At 37.2% G+C, this 22,748-nt stretch overlaps 1 pseudogene; it reads right to left on the minus strand.

Moving 5' to 3' along the window:
• Nucleotides 1-489: 489 nt before the first annotated feature.
• LOC101037832 (aspartate aminotransferase, mitochondrial pseudogene) overlaps nucleotides 490-22,748 on the minus strand; it is a 56,024-nt pseudogene continuing 33,765 nt past the window's right edge.

A 22,748-nucleotide genomic window follows, 5' to 3' on the forward strand; every position in this document is an offset into this window, starting at 1 on the left:
AACATAAATTCCTGCAACATGGTCTGTTGATAAGGTTTCTCCATGATCAAAGGACACACACGAGGCTAACTGTTCATGACAGAACTAGGTCTTCTCTCAAAGCCTCTGCTGTGTGCTATTTCTCATGAGGAACCCGACATTGTGTGACACTTCAGTTAAAGCTTCTGAAATATTGCAATGGCGTAATTGACAGGTGTCTTGGTGTGATGACTTTCTTGCACATGTAAACTCTTTGAGAAAAGTTGGATTAAAAGGACAGGGGAGAGTTTGGTTTAGGACCACAATGTTCCAGAGGCCAGACACAGATGCCTCTGCCCTATGTCATGACATGTTCTTTTCTGAGAAACATTCAGTCCCTGAATGTTACACACTGTGGTTGAAAGAAACGATCCACTCACCACCATTCACCCTCTCTTATCTCTGTGTGAAGCTCCCAACAGCAGAAGCTGAAGACAGAAATGTTTTCTCTGTTTCCTTGCACCAGGGACATTACTTGGTGACATGGTGAATGGCATGGGCAAGGTAGCCCACGTTGCTGGAGGTGACCCCTGCCACAGAGATGCAGCAGTCTTTTGTCATGTAGATGGAGAACCCCTCAATCAGCCTCTCCACGTGTTCCAGCTTTAGCCCTGGGAGCCAAAACATGCCAATTTGGTCAGTCATGTGTTGCCAGTTGTGGGTGGAAACCTCCTTCTTGAGGTTGGAAACCAGTTGAGTCCACATGCTAAAGATATGGTCCGCCATGGCTTTCACTCCTTGCAACCATTTTTGCTGTTGTTGTTGTTGTTGTTGTTGTTGTTGCAAATCTTGAGTGTTCGGAATGGTAGAAGCAACCGGGTCCCATCGAGGGGAGGGTTGGAATACATGGGATGGATCAAGATCAACTGTGGCTCTACCCTCTTGACTTTATCCTCATCGTGAAGGCTGCCATACCCTCACTGTATAAGCTCATGCTCTTGGTGTACGATTGGCAGAGACAAACATTAATGCCCTGTTGGATGAAGTGACGCACAGCCCAGGCATCATGGTTACCAACACCACTGGCAAAGCCTTGACAGGCCATGTGAAAGAACACAAAGAGATTTTGTTTTTCACCACTGTTTCTATTTCCTTCTACTGCTGGGACCAGGGTCCACTCCCATGGGTGCAGGCATGCAGAAGAACACTTTGCTCTGGTATTTTTGAAATGTCCTCCATACCGCCTGTGAAGTCAAAACTGCAACAAGTCTTGAGGTCATAACACTGATAACCTTGCAGCTGCATGCCTGCGTCCATACAGATAGGTGTGTGATTTCCCCAGGTTGGTGTGGGCCGAAAGGCATCTCGGCTGAACTTAAAAAATCATTGCAGAAAACTGGCTCTGATTCTTAAGACCCCAGTTCCAGAAACGGTCTGCACAGTGACAAACCGGCCACTTTTCAAGACTTCGTTTTTCTCACCCATGTCTACTTCTGCAGATGCCTCGCAAAATTCAGCCAGTCCCCCAGTGGGCAGGTATTGCTTGTCCAAACATTTTGCATTAATCTGGGCCTCTGCTTTGTGGACGCTAGGTCGCAGGTAAGGCTTTCCATTGTCATCCCAGTAGGCACTAACTCCCAGATTCAACTTTTTGTTATTGGTGTCCCTCTTAAAGGCTTTGGTGATTGCCAGGACGGGATCTGGTGGTCCCATCTCCACACGGGTCCACCAGGAGCTGGCTCGGCCAGAGGTGATCCCGGAGAGGACGCAGCCAGAGCGCAGCAGGGCCGTGGTGGACGGTAGGAGGGCAGTGGGAAGCCACGGCACGGAGCAGAGGGAGCATAAAATTCTCTTTTTAAAGGAATTTATAACGGAAAATGTGGAGAGAACCAGAGTGAGCGATGCGAGCTAAAACAGGAAATAAGTTATAGAAGAATTCCACAGAGTTCATGAAAAGCTGAAGTTACGAAGAAGCAGAAACTGAGTAAGATGAAGAAATCGAAGCTCTTAGTAGGCAGTGGATTAAGTTACATGTATGTTTAGTTATATGTATATCTGTATACATACACCTGAAAGAATGATTTATTTAATATTGATAATTAGAGAAGCAAATATGCAGATTTTTAGTCTTTGTCCACTGGGAGTAGATTCGTTACAAACACTTGCTCTGAGGTCCCTAGAGAGGACTGGAGATATATCTAGTTACTGAACTCCAGCTCTCTGAGTCCTGACTGTCAGGCCATATGGTTGAATGGCTGGCCCTTGATTCTCATGAGATGAACACAAGCATATTATTTTAATGTGTCATTATATACATAACTCAGATGAATTTCTACTCAGTTGTTTGAAAACAGCCTAATGAAAAAAATAGAGATGATATATCTCAGTGCTATATGCAAATTGCCCTCACTGGCAAGTAATTATTTTATTTGTGTAATAGACCAGCCTTTTGAAAAAGCGCACTGCTTAAACCCAGGGGGTGGAGGCTGCGGTGAGTTGAGATCGCGCCATTGCACTCCAGCAGGGGTAACAAGAGTGAAACTCCATCTCAAAAAAGAAAAGAAAAGAAAAGAAAAAGTGCACTGATGCTGGGCATGGCTTCTGTTCATCCCGGTCCATATTAAGGGATCTGACTTGTACAGATTTTATGTTTTGTCTGTGATGTCTACATAAAGATTTCTCACCTTCAGGTAGTTATTTTTAGGGATCAAAAGAAATCAATGTAAAATGAAAAATAATTTAACATGTTCAACATTTTGCAACTACTTAAAATTATATTTGAAGTTGTTTTTACATTGTTTTATTGGTAATAGGTATCACAGTGAGTAAAAAATTCAGTGGGAGCTAGTGCCATTAGTACCAAAAGAGAACTTTACTATATCTTCTAACTTGGCAACATATCAGAATTGTGACTATCTAAAAATCTTGTAATCCAATCAATGGGTGTTTTTATTTTAATCAAATGCCTGTTGTTCTCAAGAGATGAGATTATCCTATGAACAATGTTTATTGGAATTTTTTTTTTTTTTTACCGCGACCCAGTACAAATCTCTTACAAATCTTCCCCACCATCCATACCCACATCCTCACCCTGTGTGCTCTCAGTGTATATGTCTGTGCACACCTTATGGCAGCAGGGGATAAATGCAGCCAGAGGAAAAAAGAACTAGCAATCTGAAATTAATACTTGTTATTTTAGCTGCATGCTGATAAAGTTGTAGATTATTCTGTCTTTTTAAAAAAATAAACTTTGGCCTGAAACTCATGAAAATTCTTGAAATCCAAGTAGTTCTAATTGTTTCTAAATAAAAATAAAGACTGACATAAACACTGAATGGCTCCTGGGCAATGTATTATTGCAGGTTAAATACGTTTTGCCCTGAAGGCTGCAGTTCATAGGGTATAGATAACAAGAGAAATGAAATTGGTGATCTCAGCTAGTCCAGAGTGGATATTTAGCATATATCACCAACCTGTCTCCAAATGTGACCCTATTTGCACTATCAGTCTCTCTGCCCTCAGGATTTGTTGCTAGTGAGAGAAGGGAGAAAGAAAGAAAAGAAGAAAGGCTGGTAGTGGTGGGAAGGGCATATTAACAAGACTGAGAAAGAAGAACATTTTCCTGATCTAATATTCTTTGCATTCTCTCCCTTTTTTAAGAACAAGGAAGAAGAAATAGCACCTCCTTTCTTACCCTAAAGGGAGCATAAAAAACAATGTCTTCTAGGAATGCTAGGACATTTCCGTTTTTCTCTTTGGTGCTTTTAATATTTTGTTACTAGAGAGAAAAAAGTGAAAAAAATAGATTTTTTTTAAGTTTAATAATTAGCACTCACCAATTATCCCCAAATTTAGCTCCTTGAAAGCAAAAAAAAAAAAAAAAAAAAAAAAAAAAATCAGCACAGGTGTTGAAGAGGAGGCTAGATGGAGAAAGCTGTAATCCTTGAGGAGCCAAATGAATCTATGTTTCTGTACTATTAAGTATAGTAAAAAAGGCCAAAGTCATGGGCATTAGCCCCACAGGGGCCAGTTAGCTAGACTCAAATTCAAGGCCATGGAATATATATCTAACTTTGCTGCTGGCAGTTAATTATATCAATGACTATCAGGAGGAATAAAAAAGTGTCTTCTCAGTGCCTACTTTAACATTGCCTAAGACTTTCAGCTTGGCTATTATAATTGTCAAAAAAAAAAATTTTTAATGGAAACAATTTTAAAATCGTATCAACTGAATATAAACTTTTATCCATGAGCTGCTATACAAACATGACATTTGTAAAGTAAAACTAGGCATATCTTTTGTAGATAGAATTTTAGTATTTACTTAATCAAAGCTAAGACAAAATAGTTTACTTTTTGCCATAGTTTACACAGTTTTTCTTATTGTAGCATTTAGAGCTTATAAATAGCATGTTAAATAATCATGAGACTTTTTTTAAGTCATAAACATTGATTTTACCTTTCTTTTCTAAATTATTTCATGGCCAAATAAAAGTCATTAACTTTCTTAAGTAATCGTTAGAACCAGGAAGAAGTACCCAAGACTTACTTTATCTTCAGCTCCAGTGTACTTTTTACTGTTTGTGTGTATTAAGACATAAAATAATTTTAGAGTGTTAGAGAAAAACTATGGTTTCCAGATTAAGCAAAGTTATCATTAACCATTATAGGAAAAATTGACAATATTCACAGACAAACGTTTAATGTAAGTTTTAAAAGTACAAATTCAAAATGGAAAACCAAGCTTTGCATACTGATAAGGTGATGGGTGGCAATACCAACTGCTGAATCAACTGAAATAAAGACAAACATGACTCAGTATTGCAATGTGTTAAGGCTTAGCTTTCTGTTTCATCCATAACTATTTCTGTACAAATTTTAAAACAGTTTGCTAATTAGCAAATGTTGTCTTCATAATAGACTGTCAAAACTTGTGAGAAAAAGGCATTTCTTTCCTCCTTTCTTTTTTCCTTCTTTCGTCTTTTCTTTTTCACCTTCCTTTCTTTGTTTCTCTCTCTTTCCTTTCTTCCCCACCTCCTCCCTTCAATGTCTAAGTAAGGTCTTATCTTCAGTCATGCCTGCAGCCTAAAGCAGGAAATTCTGGAAGATTCAGGGAGCCACTGCCATCTGACAGAGCCTTCCCAACTGCACTGAAAGTCAGCAGGAAGAAGCCAGGATTATCTGAGCTTCCTTTTAAGGTTTGTATGAGAAAATAGTAACTAAAATAGGTACTAAGAACTTGCTCTATGCCAACACTGTTTTAGCTTTTTTACATAGAATGCCCCATTTAACTCTTATAAAATTTCACCTGGTGTAGTTGAGGAATTCAAGGATCAAGAGAGCTCTATTAGCTTATTTGAAGTCTAGGTAGATAATAATCAGAGAGTCAGGATTAATTTAATTATACTATCTCCTTGTGACCAGGTTTGGGCACAAAGCTTCAAATCACTCCTATCTAAACGTATCCATTTTGACAAATCTGGAGAACGCCTGTATACCCTAGAGAAGTGCCTTTCATTCTTGCTCACCTAAAGATTTTTTCAGGCATGAGAGAACAGCATAGTCATCACGTCTACCTGCTCCTATAAACAGATGTGTGGTGGCAGCACACTCAGACATGGATAAACACGCCTCAGAATTGGTATGCAAGGTCCACCATCTGTCTGGTTTGTCCACTCCAAACTTACGAATCTTGATTAGCGTTGTCAATTGGGGTTCAGCCAATTTACATATCTATCTCAAACAATACCTAAAGGAGCTCTTCAGTCTTCTGGTTCTCTAGTTGTGCAAGACTAAAGCTATTATGTTTACTAAGCTCTTCTTTTAGCTGAATGTCTAAGACTATGCTCTGGTTTCTTTTCAATGTTAAACACAATGAAAATCCAAGATCGAAAGTGACATTGTAAGTGTGATAATAGAAGAATGGATGTGCAGAAGGTAGAAGAAACGAAGAAATACGGTAATCCATTGAAATTCTATTGCTTGTATATTCATAGCACTTCGTTCCTCCCCATGGAAGTGGGAGGCAGGGTCATAATAATTAACTGTGTTATATTTCATTATTAGTGCTACCTTAAGGCATTAAAAAACTGGCAATATTATGTTTTCTTTATTTTAAGCAATTATGCTAAAGGGTTAATCAACATTTCCTGCAAAAAGAACAATGATGTTTAACCAAATGCTTTTTAAAAAGCAGACAACAAGAAATAACTTCAATAATTCATATTAATTCAAGTCCTATGGTTAATGAGGCAAATGGAGTGCTCTCAGAGGGGATAAAAGCACATAGCAGCAGCATCAAGAATCTCCAAACCACTGCTGGGAAAGGATACTCTAAGTCCAAAATACCCCCTAACCACCTACTATTCATACTTTGCACTTGGGATAAACTTAATATCATTCTAATTTTGCAGATGGTAAGCTAAAACAGTGCCTATACAATTAGAGCACAAGCAAGCAACTGTTACACTCTTCTTAGTTTTTATGGGTCTTGGCCATCATGATGCCATCCAAGTTGTCTGAAGTTTTCACTACATTAAGCATACACTCATTTGATCAGGCACAAAAAGAGGGAGACTGTGACCATCTCTGTGCAGTCCAGCAATTAAAGCTGTTGTCAGGCTAAAGATATATCAAAGCTGAAGATCAGATCATGGACTGAATTACCAAATGGAATGATAAATAGTCAGTCTGAATTGTTTAGAAAGATGATTGATTCATCAGAGATAAACCTGGTAACGTGTAAGTGCATGTTCATTTTACTAACATATGTTAGGCAACAACTATAAACTGTACTGCACCAGACACCAGAGATAGGATAAAGAGTAAGACATCCGCTGTGAGTTCTAAAATTCTCCTGGGGCTGACAGAGACCATCACTATTCAGTTTGACTTCATGTAATAATGCAAGCTTCTCTAGGAATACGGGACTTTGAGGAAAGCAACAAGAGTAAAGAAAGGGAATTCAGCTTTATAAAGAGGAGTTCTTTTTGAGGTGAGTTCTAATGAATGAGTGGAAAAGAAGGTAAATTCATTCATTCATTCTTTCATTCATTTTAATTACCAGCAACTTACTAAGCCTCTACTTAGTATGAAGCTCTTCATAGGTTTCAGTAGTATGATGATAATCAAGCCTTGGTGCCTGCCTCAGGTTGCTTATGGTCTGGTGGGCACTGAAACCCTAAGTACATAAAGAGCCCCTCCATCTCAGAAAAGACTACACACATGTGCACCCACACACGCATATGAAAAGGCATGCTGAATTCAAGGAAAGGTACATAATTTGATGTGGCCGGAGCAGAGGGCACACGAAAGAATGTGTATATCTGATCCTATCACCTTTTCTTTCCCATAGCTCATTCCTTGATATGGTTTGGTTTTGTGTTCCACCCAAATCTCATGTTGAATTGGAATCCCTAATGTTGGGGGGAGTGGCCTAGTGGGAGGTGATTTAATCATGGAGACAGATTTCCTCCTGTTGTTCTCATGATAGTGAGGGAGTTCTCATGAGATTTGGTTGTTTGAAAGTGTAGCACTTCCTTTTTCTCTCTCTTTCTCCTGCTCCCATGTAAAGATGTGCTTGCCTCCCCTTCACCTTCTGCCATGATTGTGAGATTCCTGAGGCCTCCCAGCTATGCTTCCTGTACACCCTGTGAATCAATTAAACCTCTTTTCTTCATAAATTAACCAGTCTCAGGTAGCTCTTTATAGCGGTATGAGAACAAACTAATACATTCCTCCTCTTCATTCCCTACTGCTTCATTCTGGTGTTAATTATTTTATATCTGAGTCATGCAACCACTGGCCATTTTTTCTCTTCTGCCTCACTAACTTCCAAAAACGCCATATAATATTTACCTTAAAGCTCTCATTATTTTAGAATAAACTCCTCAGCAAGACATTCAAAGCCTTTGATGAACTTGCCTCTACTCATTTCACCCAATTCTCCTCCCCATCACGTACCCACTGCCCTTTCTTATCGCTACTGTTTTCTCTCTACCAAACACATTAGCCCAATGTTGTCTTCTTTCTCGAACCTCCAAGTTCTGCACCCTTTGTTTTCTGTATGTAGAATATCCTTACTTATTTCTGTATCTAGGGAACACATCTTCATCTTTGAAGACTCTCCTTTCGGAAGCCTCCCTACTCTCCCAGCCTATGGAGACTCACCCTCCTGGGTACTCCCACAAAGCCATGTGGTTACAGCCAGTACAGGAAGGTTTATGCTATGTTATTTGCACTATTCTGTTGTCTGTGTCCTTTATTGGACCCAGAGCCCCTAGAAAATAAGGAATGATTTGTGTGTGTGTGTGGTCGTTTTAGCAACATCACCATCTTGTACCCTGTCTGACGAACAGTAGCTGTTCAAAAGATATTTTTGTAATTTGTTCATTAATTGTTGATCCTAACATTTAAAGTAGTCTAGATAACATTCTAAAATTATATTCTCTATACCAGTGTAGAGTAAAGAAAAAGTAGTCTTTTTTCCTTAAAGGGTCAAATAGCACGTATTTCAAGCTTGCTCTCTGCTACAACTATTCAGCCTTGCCATGGTACACAAAAGCAGCCATAGGCATACACAAGTGAATTGGCATGGCCCATGACCAAGAAAATTGCATTTACAAAGACAGATGGCCAGTATGTCACGCTGCAGTGTGATGACCTCGGCTTTATTCCATAGGTCACAATCTCACATCTCACAGGTTAGAGCTGCTCTATGAATCTGTTTTAATTTTGGTTGTAGAGAGACAACTTTCTATGGGTCTCTCAGCTTTCTTCATATCTTTCAAGCAGAAGTACTGATCGCCTTTGTTTTTCCATACCATCTTAACAGAGATGTTTGTATAGCGAAGAAACCTGGAAAATAGTGCCTCCTTCCAGAGTAGATGGCAGGCAAACTTACTGCCCATTATAAAACATTCAGGTCCCAAAACTCAGGGTAATTCTCCTGTAATACAAACCACTGTGTGTGTAGCTATCTTCTAGTCCCCTTTATGTCACTCTGTTGGATTTGGGCTCAGGGAATGAGGGCACATGTTGACAGTGGCTACTGTTATTACCATAGTAATAAAGTCCTTTATCTTTCATGTCTTCTGCCAACATTCATGAAACTATCACAGGCTAAATTGTTAGCTTGCAATTAGGATAAAATGTCTGACCCTTCAGAGTTCTTGACAGTTTTTCTTACTTCATACTTTAAACAATTTGAGCTAATCATTTTAAATTACAAGATTTTACTTAAAAAAAAAGTTACCTTCTCTTGAAAAACTGAAATATTTGGCAACATTGGACATGTATTTTTATGCAGCAACAAATGACAAGGACTGAGTGGGAGCTGCCTCTAGGATCCCCCACCTCTGGGCTGATCCCTGCCCAATGATTGTTTCACTGATTTATATTCCTTATCTGGCTTCTAAGGGAATTTGAGTTTGTGACCCTGCTTGAAGCAATGAGGTGTCAGCAAATGTATTTAGGCATGGAATTAGGTTAGATCTGTGCTTTAGAAAGATAGCTTCACAGAGTGGTTGACAATATGAGGGTAAATTACAGTGAGAGAAATCTAGAATAAAATGTTGGAGAATTTTAAAAAAAACAAACATGTTAAAAGAGCCTAACTAACAGAAGAGCAGGTAGAGTAGATACATAGGAAATGATTCCATGAAATTGTCAGAACTTGGTGCCATATTGGTATAACTTGGGAGAGAGAAGGACACTGAATTACGTAGGGGTTTTTCATTTGAATGGTCCATTGCATAGCGATGTCAATGGTTGAAAGTGAAATCAGTAGGAACTTGATAAAGTTTTGATGGAGTAAGAGAAATTTACAGGGAGGGCTAAGACCTTGACAAGCTGAGGAGCATAGAGGATATTCAGCTATACATGTTAATAGCAGTACTGTCTAGATCTGGAGCAGGTTGTGTATGGATGAATCTCAGGGAGTCCATACAGCTTGAGATGCTGAATATAAAACTTTATATGCTTATTGAATAGGCACTGTTTTTATTTGTGTGGAAGGTGTTGCTGCCTCTCATTAGACTTTCAAAGGGACCTATGGTAACTCTGCAGAAAAAAGTCTGGAGATGTAGATGAGGGAGTCATCCACAAAACAGTTGAGACTGCTCTCTGGGATGTGTCCATAGTAAGAATCTAAGGAAAGCAGACTAAGAAAAAGTCACAAGAAAAATAAATACAAAATAATTTGTTGAGACAGAAACAGAGAAATTTCTAGAAAGAATGCTAAGATGTCAGAGAAATCCATAAAATGTAGACCTGAAAGGAAGCCATTACATTTAGTGACTGGTAACCTATAGCAAGTGTGGAAGCCAGGCTTCAGTGGGATTTTTTTGTTTGTTTTTAAAAAAGTAAGATTAGAAAATAGAGGCAGCATAAGAAAGCTACTTTTCTGGGTTGTTTGAGGATTATGCTGCAAAGTTAAATTTTAAGCAAATTTGTGAGGATTATTTAGGGAGAGACTTGAATATATTTGTAATTAAAAGGGAGACAACTAAGGCGAAAGGTAATTGACGATGTTATAACAAGGGCAAAAAATATTAATGTGTCAATCCTCCAGGCATCTTTAAATTCCCCTACCTATTAAGGAAATTCTGACATTTTTACTTCTCCTCACCGCATGCCCCACATCATAATCTCCCTGCTCACTTTATCAGACATATTGGGGCATTGAGGGTTGGGGGAAAATCAGCTAAGAGATGGAGAGACTTGTATCAGAGAGGGTAGAAGTTTACTGGAATGAGAACGTAGAACAAATTAAAGGGAAAAAGAAAAGGAAAAAACGCCCTCCAAAGCACAATTTGTGTCAGAAAACTGAAAGTTTAGAGGTAGAGAAGGGGGTTTCAAAGCATCTAGGCATGGGAGAAAGTGGTAAAGCAAGAGAAATTACAGAAAATGGACAGAAAATGGTACTCTGAATTTGAACAGGATCTCCTTTTGTGACTTTAGAGAGCTGAAAGTAAAGATCTGGGTGACATTTTACTCACATTGCTGGCTGGACTGTGTTTCTTTGAAGATCACACAATGTTTAGACTGGACCATTTGGGGCTGTAGTGTTTATTTGGGTTACAAAAAAGTGAGAAGGTTACAGGTCAGAGCCATGCCAGAATTTCTCCAAATCCCAGGGCAGGACAGCAGCAGTGTTTAGACTGACAGTGACACAGGGAAGGTGATCCTCAAAATTGGGGCTTAGTCCAGGAGGGCTTTTGGTTTCTCCCAGGAAGGAATTCACGGGTGGGCTGGAGGTATTAGACAGCACCTTTTGTTGAAGCAGCAGTGTAGAGAAGCAGCGTACAGCAACACCAGAGGTGCTACACCTTGCAAAGAAGGGCTACCCCATAGGCAATGCACCCAGAATGGTAGCTCCAAGGTAGTTCCGCAGTCATATCTACATGCACTTTTAGTTATATGCAAATTAAGGTGTAAATTATGAAGAAGTGTCTAGAAAAAGGGTGGTAACTTCCAGGTCATTGAGTCATTGTCATGGAAAGGAGTGGTAGGTAACTTCCACATGTTGCCATGGCAATGATAAACTGACTTGGGACATTGTTGGGCATGTCTCTGGCAAGCTGCTGCCACCCTATCCCTATTTCAACTAGCCCTCTGTTTGGTCTGGGGTCCAAGCCCCACCTTCAGAGTCCTGCCTCCTGTCTAAACAGGATGTACGATTATGAAGCCAATAGTAGAGAGGAGATAGAGTGGTGAACAGAAAATTTTCATGTCCTTTATCCTTCATCCTAAAAGCAAGGGCAGTTAAAGGGAAAGAAAGACAACAGAATGGCTATCTTTTTGTGCTTTGATTAGATTTTTACTGATTACCGCCTCTGCCGCCTCCTGCCCAAGCCTGGGGTAAGAGAACAAATATTGGAAATAAAACACAAAAGAAAAGAAAAAATAACATGTATGAATGAAGCAAAGGAGACGAAAAGTAGAAAAAATGTGATTTGACCACCTGTTCCGTCTTATTTTCTTTCCCTTGCAACCAACAATTGCCTGTCCAAATGAAACTTTTTCTGGATGACAATAAGGGAAGGAACAAAAAGGATCAGGGGAAGATCAACCACATCTTATAAAAACTCCTATTTTAACTTCTTTCCTTTCCTTCTTCATTCTTACTTAACACCATCCACTCAACCTCACCCTTCATCTTCCACCCTGAGAGATTCTATTTGACTTATCATTCATATTCTACTCCTAATGTCATACCGCTCTCCCTCAAAACCCTAGAGCTAACACCAGTGGTTTGAAGCTGAAGCAATCCCATCGTTCTCCAGTCATCGCGCAGGAAGAGCTCTAGAATCTGTGAATAGGATTGAAAGTGGCAAGACAGGCTTCTCATACCCTGAATTTGAAGTACGAAGTTTCTGTTCCCACAGTCACATGGTTTTTGCCTTAAATTCTTTCCAAGTTCTAAACAAGCAATTTATATATGTTTAGACAATGCTTAGTATAACATATGTAGGACGGGGAGGAGCAAGAAAGGAGGGTGCTGTTTCTATTTTGAAGGCTTCAGTTTGTTTTCTAACCATTTAGTAAAACATTTTCTTTGTTTGACTTCAGTGTTTTTTGATATGTACTTAAAATTCAGCATTAGCAAAGTGCTGCTGTAAACTGATTTATTTCTCTCTTTGTAATTTTTCAGCCACTGTTTTTAGTTGCATGAGGCTTTAAGGGCTATGTTCAAGTACCTATTTTTCATTATATTTTAATTTATCCAAATACTATGCACAATTGAAAGAGATTGTCTCAATAAATGGTAAATGGTAAACTAAAAATTTGTGGGCTTAAACTTCACACACACAAAAAAATCTTTGTGATGAGTTTAAGCATAGTGTAATCCCACACAATTGCATGTATGTATTAGGGAGTTGGATAGTTAATTTCAAAGTGGATTAAGAGTCATAAATTTGTAGTTTGGTTCCAGGTCAGCCTAAATGTCTGAAAAATTTGTTGATGGAATGACTCTATAAAAATTGATCAGTTTATCTTTTGTCCTGGCAGAAATAACTTCATAATCAAACAAAAAAGTTAAGAAGCCAAATTCACAAAATATTTGCCATCATTTGTCTTTGTGTTTCTAATTATTTTTGTACCTTAGAATTCATTTGTCTTCCACAATCATATAAAATAAACAGCAAAACACGGTTTTTATTTGTTCCGATTTGAGCTGTAGACATTGCTTCTTAGTAATATTAAATAAGTTATTTAATTCACTTCTGTTTAAATATTGATAAAGTTTATTATTTGTACTCCAGATTTTTCCACAACCTAGAATAATTTAGATAATTAATAGAATTTTTGATACATTTTAGAATAATTTAAATTAATATTTAATTCACAGTTCTGTTTGATATCATATAAAGTAATGATAAATATGAGTATTTGGGCAACCAGTAATTCTTTAATAACATTCTCTTATAGACATAAAAATGTTTAAATATTAATTAATTTAGTACTATTAGAACTGCATAGTTATTAGGCATTTCCAAATTTGGAAGAATTTTCATTACACAGTAACTGGGTAATGAAGAAAGAAAACTAAATGCCCTCCTCTAGTCTTTATAGGGGACACATCAAATGAAATTTTCTAATAATCTGGAGATGTTTCATAATTGAGTACTTAGCAGTCATTCCAGAAATAGCAAATATAAGCCTTCATTATTGACTAGGGTTTCAGAGTACATCCACTTCTGTCTCTACATCAAATAGGTTTTCATTACTCGAGTAACATATGGCAGTAAATGAACCAAAAGAAGAACATGTTGCATTATTTTTCTACATTAAGTGCTGACATTATCTTTGCCACACTGTGTGTGTGGTTTTCTGTAATGAGAATCTGTTCAGAGACAGTTGTGAGGTACACGTTCTGTTCTAGCTTATACCTTTTAGAAGGAGCCCATTTTCAAAGTAGCATACAGTTTGTGAATTATGCCCAATTTAATTATCATGCAGTGCTTTAGAAATCTACTCCTAAATGGCTGCTATTAACAAAAGCAAGTCAATTTACATGTCACAGGGAAGTTCAGGTGAAAAGAAAATGTATAATGTATATCTGTATATTTGTGATTTATTCTAAGTACATTTCCTTTTCTTTTTTTTCTTTTTCTTTTTTCTTTTTTTGAGACAAAGTCTCACTCTGTGGACAGGCTGGAGTGCAGTGGCACTATCTTGGCTCACTGCAACCTCCACCTCCCGGGTTCAGGCAATTCTCCTGCCTCAGTCACCCAGGCAGCTGGGACTACAGGCAAACACCAATATGCTCTGCTAATTTTCTTTTTCTATTTTTAGTAGAAACGGGTTTCACCATGTTGGCCAGGATTGTCTTGATCTTCTGACCTCGTGATCTGCCTGACTCAGTCTCCCACAGTGCTGGGATAACAAGCGTCAGCCACCGCGCCCAGCCTCTAACTATATTTTGATTGAACGAAAAGAATGATAGATGCATGCACTGATTTTTCTCCTTATAAATTTTGCCTTTATAATAGCAATATTTAATAGATAATGATGACATTCACAATCAGTCACATGTAGTTATTGAGCACCTACTATGTGTAAGCATTATCCTGGGCAAAGGCCTTCTAAGTCTCTGTTTTGGCAAAATCAACTCTAAGTTAATTTTGCCCTAAATCTTTGAAGTAATAACTGTAGAGGTTTAGGGGAGTAAGCACTACCATCAAAGACAGGACTGTTTGGCACAAAAAATAAGTATCTTTTATATTTTGAAATGAATCTTTACAGAGTGAAATAAAACTTTAAATGTAATACAAATATCTAAAAATAAATTCTAATTAAAAGAGTTGACACTGCTTGAAATGTGTCCCTGAATGGATCGAGCTGGCAGAAGGGTAGACAACAGTAGCACTATGAAGCTAAAGGAGAAAAAAACAAATGAATTGAAACACGATTTTAGAATCATTTACCCAATTTTCCTTCAATCTTTTAAAATTAGGAAATTCCACCAAGCTCAGAGAAAAAAAAATCCAGAAGAGAACTATAAGCATATTTTTTAAAGTGGTAAATAAGCATCACCAAAAAATTAAATGAAATTTGATGAGTGACTCAATTTCAGCATAAAAGATGTATGGTTATTCAGATGTAATGTCTGTTTCCTGGGATTGCATCAGAGCAAAGTTTACACTTTGAGGGAATTTAAATTTAGTTGTACGGAAGGAGAACATATGAAACATAAAGAAACATTTCCAAATAAGGCTGTGGCATGATCTCCTTTTATGGAGGTCTCTGAAGAGCAGCGCTTTGGTTTTGGCTGTCTACAAAGCAGCCCCATAAATTAAAATATAAAACATTCATTCAAGCTAAAATTAGGGGCATCTTGTCTGATTCCAAATTACTTCAGTGGTTATATTTTCTAGTTTTGTTATTAATACATGGACATGTCTCTTATTTTATTAAAAAGTACAGGAATGATTTCACTTGGGTGGCTTTCAAAATCTGGAAACCTTCATATGCAAAAAATACTGAAGTTGATTATGACATGAACTTATAATTATCATCTAAGGAAAAATATGAAAGAATTCATGTTGGTTGGAACACTACCTATCAACGTCAGTGGGGGCAATGACATCTTATTCACTCGTTCATTCAATTACTCATTCTTTCAACAGATACATATTGTGCATTTGCTAAGGGTCAGAAATACAACCATGAGCAAAGTCCTTCAAGGGGTCTAGCTTAAATTCTATAGCAATTTGCTGGAGAGCAAAATAAAGTGTTTCTCTGCCTTCAGAGAGAACAGAATCTGATCATTACAGTAACAGCAAGAAGGAGGAGGAAGAATATGAGGCAAAGAAGGAAATGGGAAGGATAATTAATCTTTGGATAGCAAGCTTGGGAATAGCTATTGATATAATGAGGACATCTCTTTTTCCAGTTTATTTCTTGTCTGTCAGGTGTCTCAGCCAAGTATTTTACATTTTCCAACTATCGTAGTTACACTTTGCTTCATTTTAGGAGTATTTTTTAATGGCATAATCTTTGTTTTCTTTAAACAAAGGCACCTGCTACAAGATTAAGCTGAAAGTATAGTCTTAAGATATAAGAAAAGTAAACACTCGATTTGGAAAAAAGAAAACTTCTCTGGCAACAGCATAATCTTTAAAAAAGTTAAACATACTTATGAAAAATAACTAAACATGCTTATGAAATTATCCCCTGGAATTCTAGCTCCTTGGAAATTCTAAGGCTGTCCTTTAAAACGATCAGAAATGATTCATCAAACACTTTTTTCCATCTCCTTGTACCTTTAACATATTTATTATTAAAAATCCCTTTTAAACTTGACCGATTTGTTTTAAAAACATGCACTACTGAACTAAGGGCAGGAGTGGAAAGCATTTCTCCGGTAGCCTTAAAAAGAATGCAGTGCTTTTGTGTTCATAGTTTAATCTGCCAGGATTCCATAGCCAAGAAAAGATGGGTGTCAGATCTCTACACATAATCTTCAGAACATCCGGAACTGAGAAACGGAGCTTGAGCAAATGAAAACAAGATAAAACTTAAGCAAGCCTGCCTTTAACTTTATAAGAAAGTGAATCAAATGGTGTAGAGAGAAGAAAAATAACCCTTATGGGTTTCAAAATTTGGACTGAGACATGACAATTCTGTTTCTTGTCTCTTTGTTCGGTGCAGATATTGGTAATGGCACCCATTGAAATGAGAAGAAGGCAGGCAGGCATGCCAGAGAAACCGTTTTTTGTTTTTTACTCCCAAATCTGATTGAAACACTAACAGGAGTCATAGTTCTACAAAAATAGGAAAATGAATGGGGAAAAAACACCTACAGATGCAACTGAAGCTCCCCACACAGTGCTGGTAAAATGTTCTAGATCTGATACCTTGAAAGTTATCTAAAAGGAAGAGAGCGGCTGCCTGAAAAATTAAATATTCTTTATGGAGAAAACGATAAGGAAAGGAATACTTGTCACTTCATCCTACTCGATTAAATTGCAAATAGCTATTCAAAGCGAATAATTTTATGCATTTACACACCGAGTTAAACATGTAAATTTTGCGTCAGCATAATGAAAACAAATGCAAATGCTGTTATTGTACCTATGTTAAAGAAAATGCTTACATGGGAGAGATTATATCTTAAAACTGGAAGCTCCCATAGTATCCCTCAATTACTAACAGTAACTCAGTTACTTTTCATGAAGTATCTGTCCTGTCCTAAAAGGCTCCCTTTAAATAAAAATTTTAAGAGGATACTTAAGAATATTATTGAGAAATATCACAACTCTGATTATTTCTCTAAATGCACTTTGTATCTTAGTACATCCCAAGTCATTCTTTATATCACCTGAGTCTCCTTTTTAAGTCAAAGGTGATTCCATATTCTAAAATTGCTGCTTCAACGTTTATCAATAGTATAACACACAATCTGAAACAGAAATGCACAGTTATAGAAAGATTTGAGCTTGTTTCTTTTTCCCTTAGTTGGTACATGAGCTACCCTACTTAATCTGCTCAATTGCTTACTTGCTTCTAGGCTTTTCTAATGTATCATTTGATCACGGAAAGTGGTTCTCCTATTAGAGTATAAAATGGCATGTTTGTCGTTCAAAGACCCAGCCTATTTCTTCAAAAGATTGAGATGATTAGCCTGACATGCTCTGCCCTTCCACAGGGGTTACAGTGCACTGGCATGAACGATCCAGGAGAAGAGATATACCACTTCACTTTTCCTGGGGTGACTAGCACTCTGCATCAGCCTTAGCTGGATGAATCCACGTAGGAACATGGCCTGGACTGAGTTATGGAGGAGTTGAGGAGGAAAACCAGGAATAGCAATGTTTCCAACGTTTCGTTTCTTGGTATCACAATGGTAATAATTTTCTTCTGTCTGCGCTGCTATAAAAAATACAGCATCACAGGTAACTGAATAAACGTATGTTTACTGGCAGATGATGGTTACCAGGGAGAGAGGTTAGGAAGTGCTCCCATTTAGGGCAGGTTTCAGAATAACCACTACAGCTATCTCAGCTCAGCTAAGTCTTTTTTTAATCCCATACTTTTGGATTTTAAAAAATGTCTTAAATATGAGTACACTGGAAGTAGTGTTTCCTTTTATTTGAAAATACAATGGAATCTTTCACAATGATATGTTATGACAGAAAATTTAACAATTCACCCATTTTATAGGTCATAGCCTAATGCTTCCAACTTTTACTTATGTGATGACTTTGCTTTAAGGAATGTGACATTTACAGATATATATTACTTTCCAATGTCCGCAATTAGCCCTTTGGAGATATTCCATAAAATGTGGATTACAAAGACTATCACCTAGACTAGAATTGGTAGAAATGCAGATTTCTGAGCCCCACTCAGAATTTCTGGGGGAGATATGTCCAAAGAATGTGCCATTTTCACACATTATCAGGGGAATTCTTACTAAAGTGCACAAAGTTTGAGAACCATGGCTTTAGAGATGGCTAAATTATAGTAAAAATGGCTACAACCGGAGCTGTTAGCAGGTGAAAAATGGTTATAGGTAAGAAAGCAGAGAAAATTGGCTAAATTTTCTCAAGAAGGTATTTGGCTCACAACCTAGTTAAAACTCACTTTTCTACAAATTCGGAAAGCAATCAGAAAAACTTCTATTGCACTGAGAAACAAAATATGAAATGAAATTTACAGAAATTGAAATATCTGTGTACACATAACTGAAGAGATCTTTTTCTCACCAAACTCTGCTTTCTCTTTTCACTTTACCCTGACGCAGTGTGAGGAAAGTGCAGTCTTGATTCCACTCCTCTCTGGATTTCAGACCGTTGCTTGAACGTATCCGTCACTCGCTTTTTGCTCCCTTTCCATTTGCTGCTGTTGTTTACGTAGCTTGTCTGTGCTTGATTAACAGTACCTCATTTCCATGATTAAAAAAGAACTATTATTTGTTCCATGAGTCTTCTGTTTCTCTCGATGACTATCAATTTCTGTTGCTTATTTTTAGTTAAAAAAGAAGAAGCCTGTGAACAGTGGGATCTGATTTCAAGACTAGCCCTTGAGAAGAAACTTCCTCAAATGCCAAACATTTGATTCCGACAGCAAAGGATGCAGATTCAGTGGTTCTCATCTTTTGCTTTCTGGCATAGGAATAAATATTTCTTTCATTTCTAAGAAGACAAAGCTTATTCTTAGATAACATCGTCTAAGTTTTTCCCGTTCTATAATCTATAACTTCTTCCTCTTTCAGCATTGTCAATTAATAGTTACTAAGTTTCAGAAATGTTTGTGGTTTGTCAGCGCTTTTCCAATTATACAAATTTCTTAAAAGGTCTTATAGGACTCTTCTTTTGTGTCTCTTTTAACCTCTTTTTGGGATACGACAGAATCAGTCATACCCCAAACCTCAGCATCATACAACATACAAAGATTCAGGTAACAAAATACCCCTGAATCTAAAAGGAAAGTTAAAATTGTTTCCAAAAATTAAAATATATGTTACTGTTTTGTGTGCATAAATTTTAAATGCATTGTGTTACAGTTTATTTTCTTTCTTTTTTTTTTTTTACCCCCTTTTATCATCATTCGGCATTTTCATTTTCTTTCTCCTACCAAAGGAACCATTCTGAAAGAATGTATTTGGCATACATTCGTTTGGTTTTAGGTGTTCCTGATAATGTTTGATTTGGAATAGAAAACCAAATACCACGTTCTTGCTTGAAAAACTAACTACTGGATATTATGCTCGCTACGTGGGTGGCAAGATCAGTTGGACCCCCAAATCTCAGCATCACACAACATCCAAAGATTCAGGTAACAAAGTACTCCTGAATCTAAAATAAAAGTTTAAATTATTTCAAAACACTAAAATGTATGTTGCTGTTTTGTGAGTGTAAATTTTAAATGACATTATGTTATAGTTTATCGTTTTTATCTTTTCACTCAGCCTTATATTTTAAAGATCCACACATTTTTCTCTGTAGTCACCTATCTGGTTCCATTATTACTGAATGCTGCAGAGTACAGCGTGTGATACATGCCGCCAACCGCAATAGATCTGTCCGCTCCCCTAGAGATGAACACTTCGATTGCCTCCAACTCTCTGCGACTAGAAGTAACACTAACATTAGCATCATTTAACAAATCCCCATACACACCTCTCTGAGAATTTCTCTATGATACATGCCCAGGAGCAGAATTGCTGGGCTGTTGGTGAGTTTCTATTTGATTTGGCTAAGTATGACAGACAGCTTTCCAGAAGGGTTGCACAAATCCACAGGCACCTGCAGCACATGAGGCTTGCTATGTATCCATATCCCTGCAACATTATATTTTATCCAGTTTTCTAATTTTAAATTTTTGTAGTATGAATACATAAACAGCTTGTAAAGGAAAGGGGACTATAATGAATCAACAGCTCTTACTGATGGTGACAAATGCTTTACCTTGCAGTAGATGGTGAAATTTCAAAGCAAATGATGTATCAATTCAGTATTCAAGGAGCTTGCGTTATAATGGATAAGAGAGACAGAAGACAGTATATTCTAAAAGCTGTTGATAGCAGAATAAATATAGTATTGGAGAAGCACAAAGGCAGATCATATAGGTCAGACTACCAGAATCAGGGTAAGTTTTTTTCTTTTTTCTTTTTTTTTTCTTGGCGAAAAAGAGTCACCCTAAGGCATGAATGTAAGTACACTTACTAGATCCTTGACTGAAAAATGGTCATTTTCTGCTTGAAAAATATATCCTTAGACTGAAAATGCAGTGTTGGTAACTACACTTACAGACCTACGTATACCATGAGCATCAACATTCCAAATCACCTTGCATTTTATTTTATTAGTAACAACTTCTTTGAATTTTACTCTTTTTTTCCAACTTTTATTTTAGATGCAGAGGGTGCATGTGCAGGTTTTTTCCTGGGTATATTGCACGATGCTGAGGCTTGAGGTGGGAATAATCCCATCATTTGGGTGCTGAGCATGGTACTCAGTAGTTCGTTTCTCAATTCTCTCCCCGATTCCCCTTCTATTAGTTCCCAGTTTCTACTGTTACCATCTTTATGTCGATGAGAATCCAATATTTAGCTCTCACTTATAAGTGAGAGTACATAGCATTTAGTTTTCTGTTTCTGCGTTAATTTCACTTTAAGATAAAGGCCTCCAGTTGCATCCATTTTGCTGCGTTTTAAAAGATGAGCAGAGGTTTGTTACGCTGAACACTGTGGACATAATGTTAGGAATATTGGTGCTAGTTATCTTCATTTCATATTAAAGAAACAAAACCTCACAAAAGTATATTGCCTAACCCCATACAGGTGCTACATATTTGGTACAACCAGAATTTCAGCAAATGTTTGTTTGATCTCAAAGTTTATGCCTGTTTGTTGCTATACTGATTCTAAAAAGCCAATAAACATATAAACAGTAAAAATTGATATAAGAATTTTCCAAGTTGGCTGAATTCTGTTTCAATGGCTTAGGAGACTATTAATAAGGACCAAGAACAATGTGGCTTTCTGTTTTGATGATGATTTTCACGTTTACCCTAAATTTCAGAAACAGGTTTTTTTTAAAAAAATACTGATATGTACCCATGGAATTTTTGAGCCTACCTGAGTCTTGGAAAAGAAGCCTCTATGCAAAATACTAACACATACTTCCAACGGGAAACTTGCTCCCATGAATAGCCATACAGGTCCCATCCATGCAAGCCCTTTGACCTGTGGAGACAATCATAGCTTGCAAAAGGCAACTTTATATAGTATAACCTCTAATTGTAACTAAATGTTAAATATTTTGTCAATTTTGTCAATATCCTTGCAAAGAATTTATAGATTAATGTATTTCTGTTTGTTAGCCCAGGTTTTACAATTAATAAGTACTTCCTGGTAGACACACTCAAACTTAAGAAATATACAGTGTACAAAGAGATACTATTTTTGTAATTAAGGCAATAATTTTTCAGATCTTAGATTTGGTTCAAAGCATAAATCCTCTCAAAAGAAGGTATCATGAGAATTAAATATGCCAAATCATCAACATGCATCACAGAGATGTCTAAATATTTAAAAATAACACTAAAGGAAACCCAGTGCTTTCCATGTGGCATATTCTGCATTTATAAGTATGTGAAGGACAGTGGTTTTTTGTTTTATTTAATTTTTTCTGATCAAGGATGCAATACTTCTTAGAAGCATACATTTTATATTTTCATTGTTAATCAGGGAACATACTGCTTTTGTGCCATTAGCTTATAAGAGATTTCTGACTATATTTTTACCTTGATGACACAGTATCCAGCATTAAGCCAGTTGAAAAAAGGCACCCTCTTATGTTGTAGTAAATTTGAATGATTTGGATCAAAGGCAGAGATATTTAGATCGAGGGACTAAATCTCTCTCTTGAGACAATCTATAAAGGTTCTCTTCTAAACGTAGATACTGAAATTAAAATTAAGCAGTTCTTTTAAATAGAATTTGTTCAAGCTGACTTAAAGTTGTAGAGAAGATTCCTATCCATGTCTCCACAATTTCAAAATTCTAATAATTTGAAGTCCCAGATGGAACGGATTCTTCAACGCTTATCTCCCAGGGGTCTGCAACTCCACTTGAGGCTAAGTTGATATGGTGCTAACCTAAGAGCAGAGACTCCAGGAATCTCCTGAGAGAGTCTCTTTATTCAAAACTGGATCTCTGACAAGGTCAAGTAAGAACGCTTTTTAACCAAAATTCTTCTGATTACTATTAGCACTGTTACAAAAGTTCTTATTTGTCACTGCTGTACCAGGACTTGGCCAATTGAAGAAGGCTAGAC

Source organism: Saimiri boliviensis, chromosome 7 (assembly GCF_048565385.1).
Source record: "Saimiri boliviensis isolate mSaiBol1 chromosome 7, mSaiBol1.pri, whole genome shotgun sequence".
In the NCBI taxonomy this organism is placed as follows: Eukaryota; Metazoa; Chordata; class Mammalia; order Primates; family Cebidae; genus Saimiri; species Saimiri boliviensis.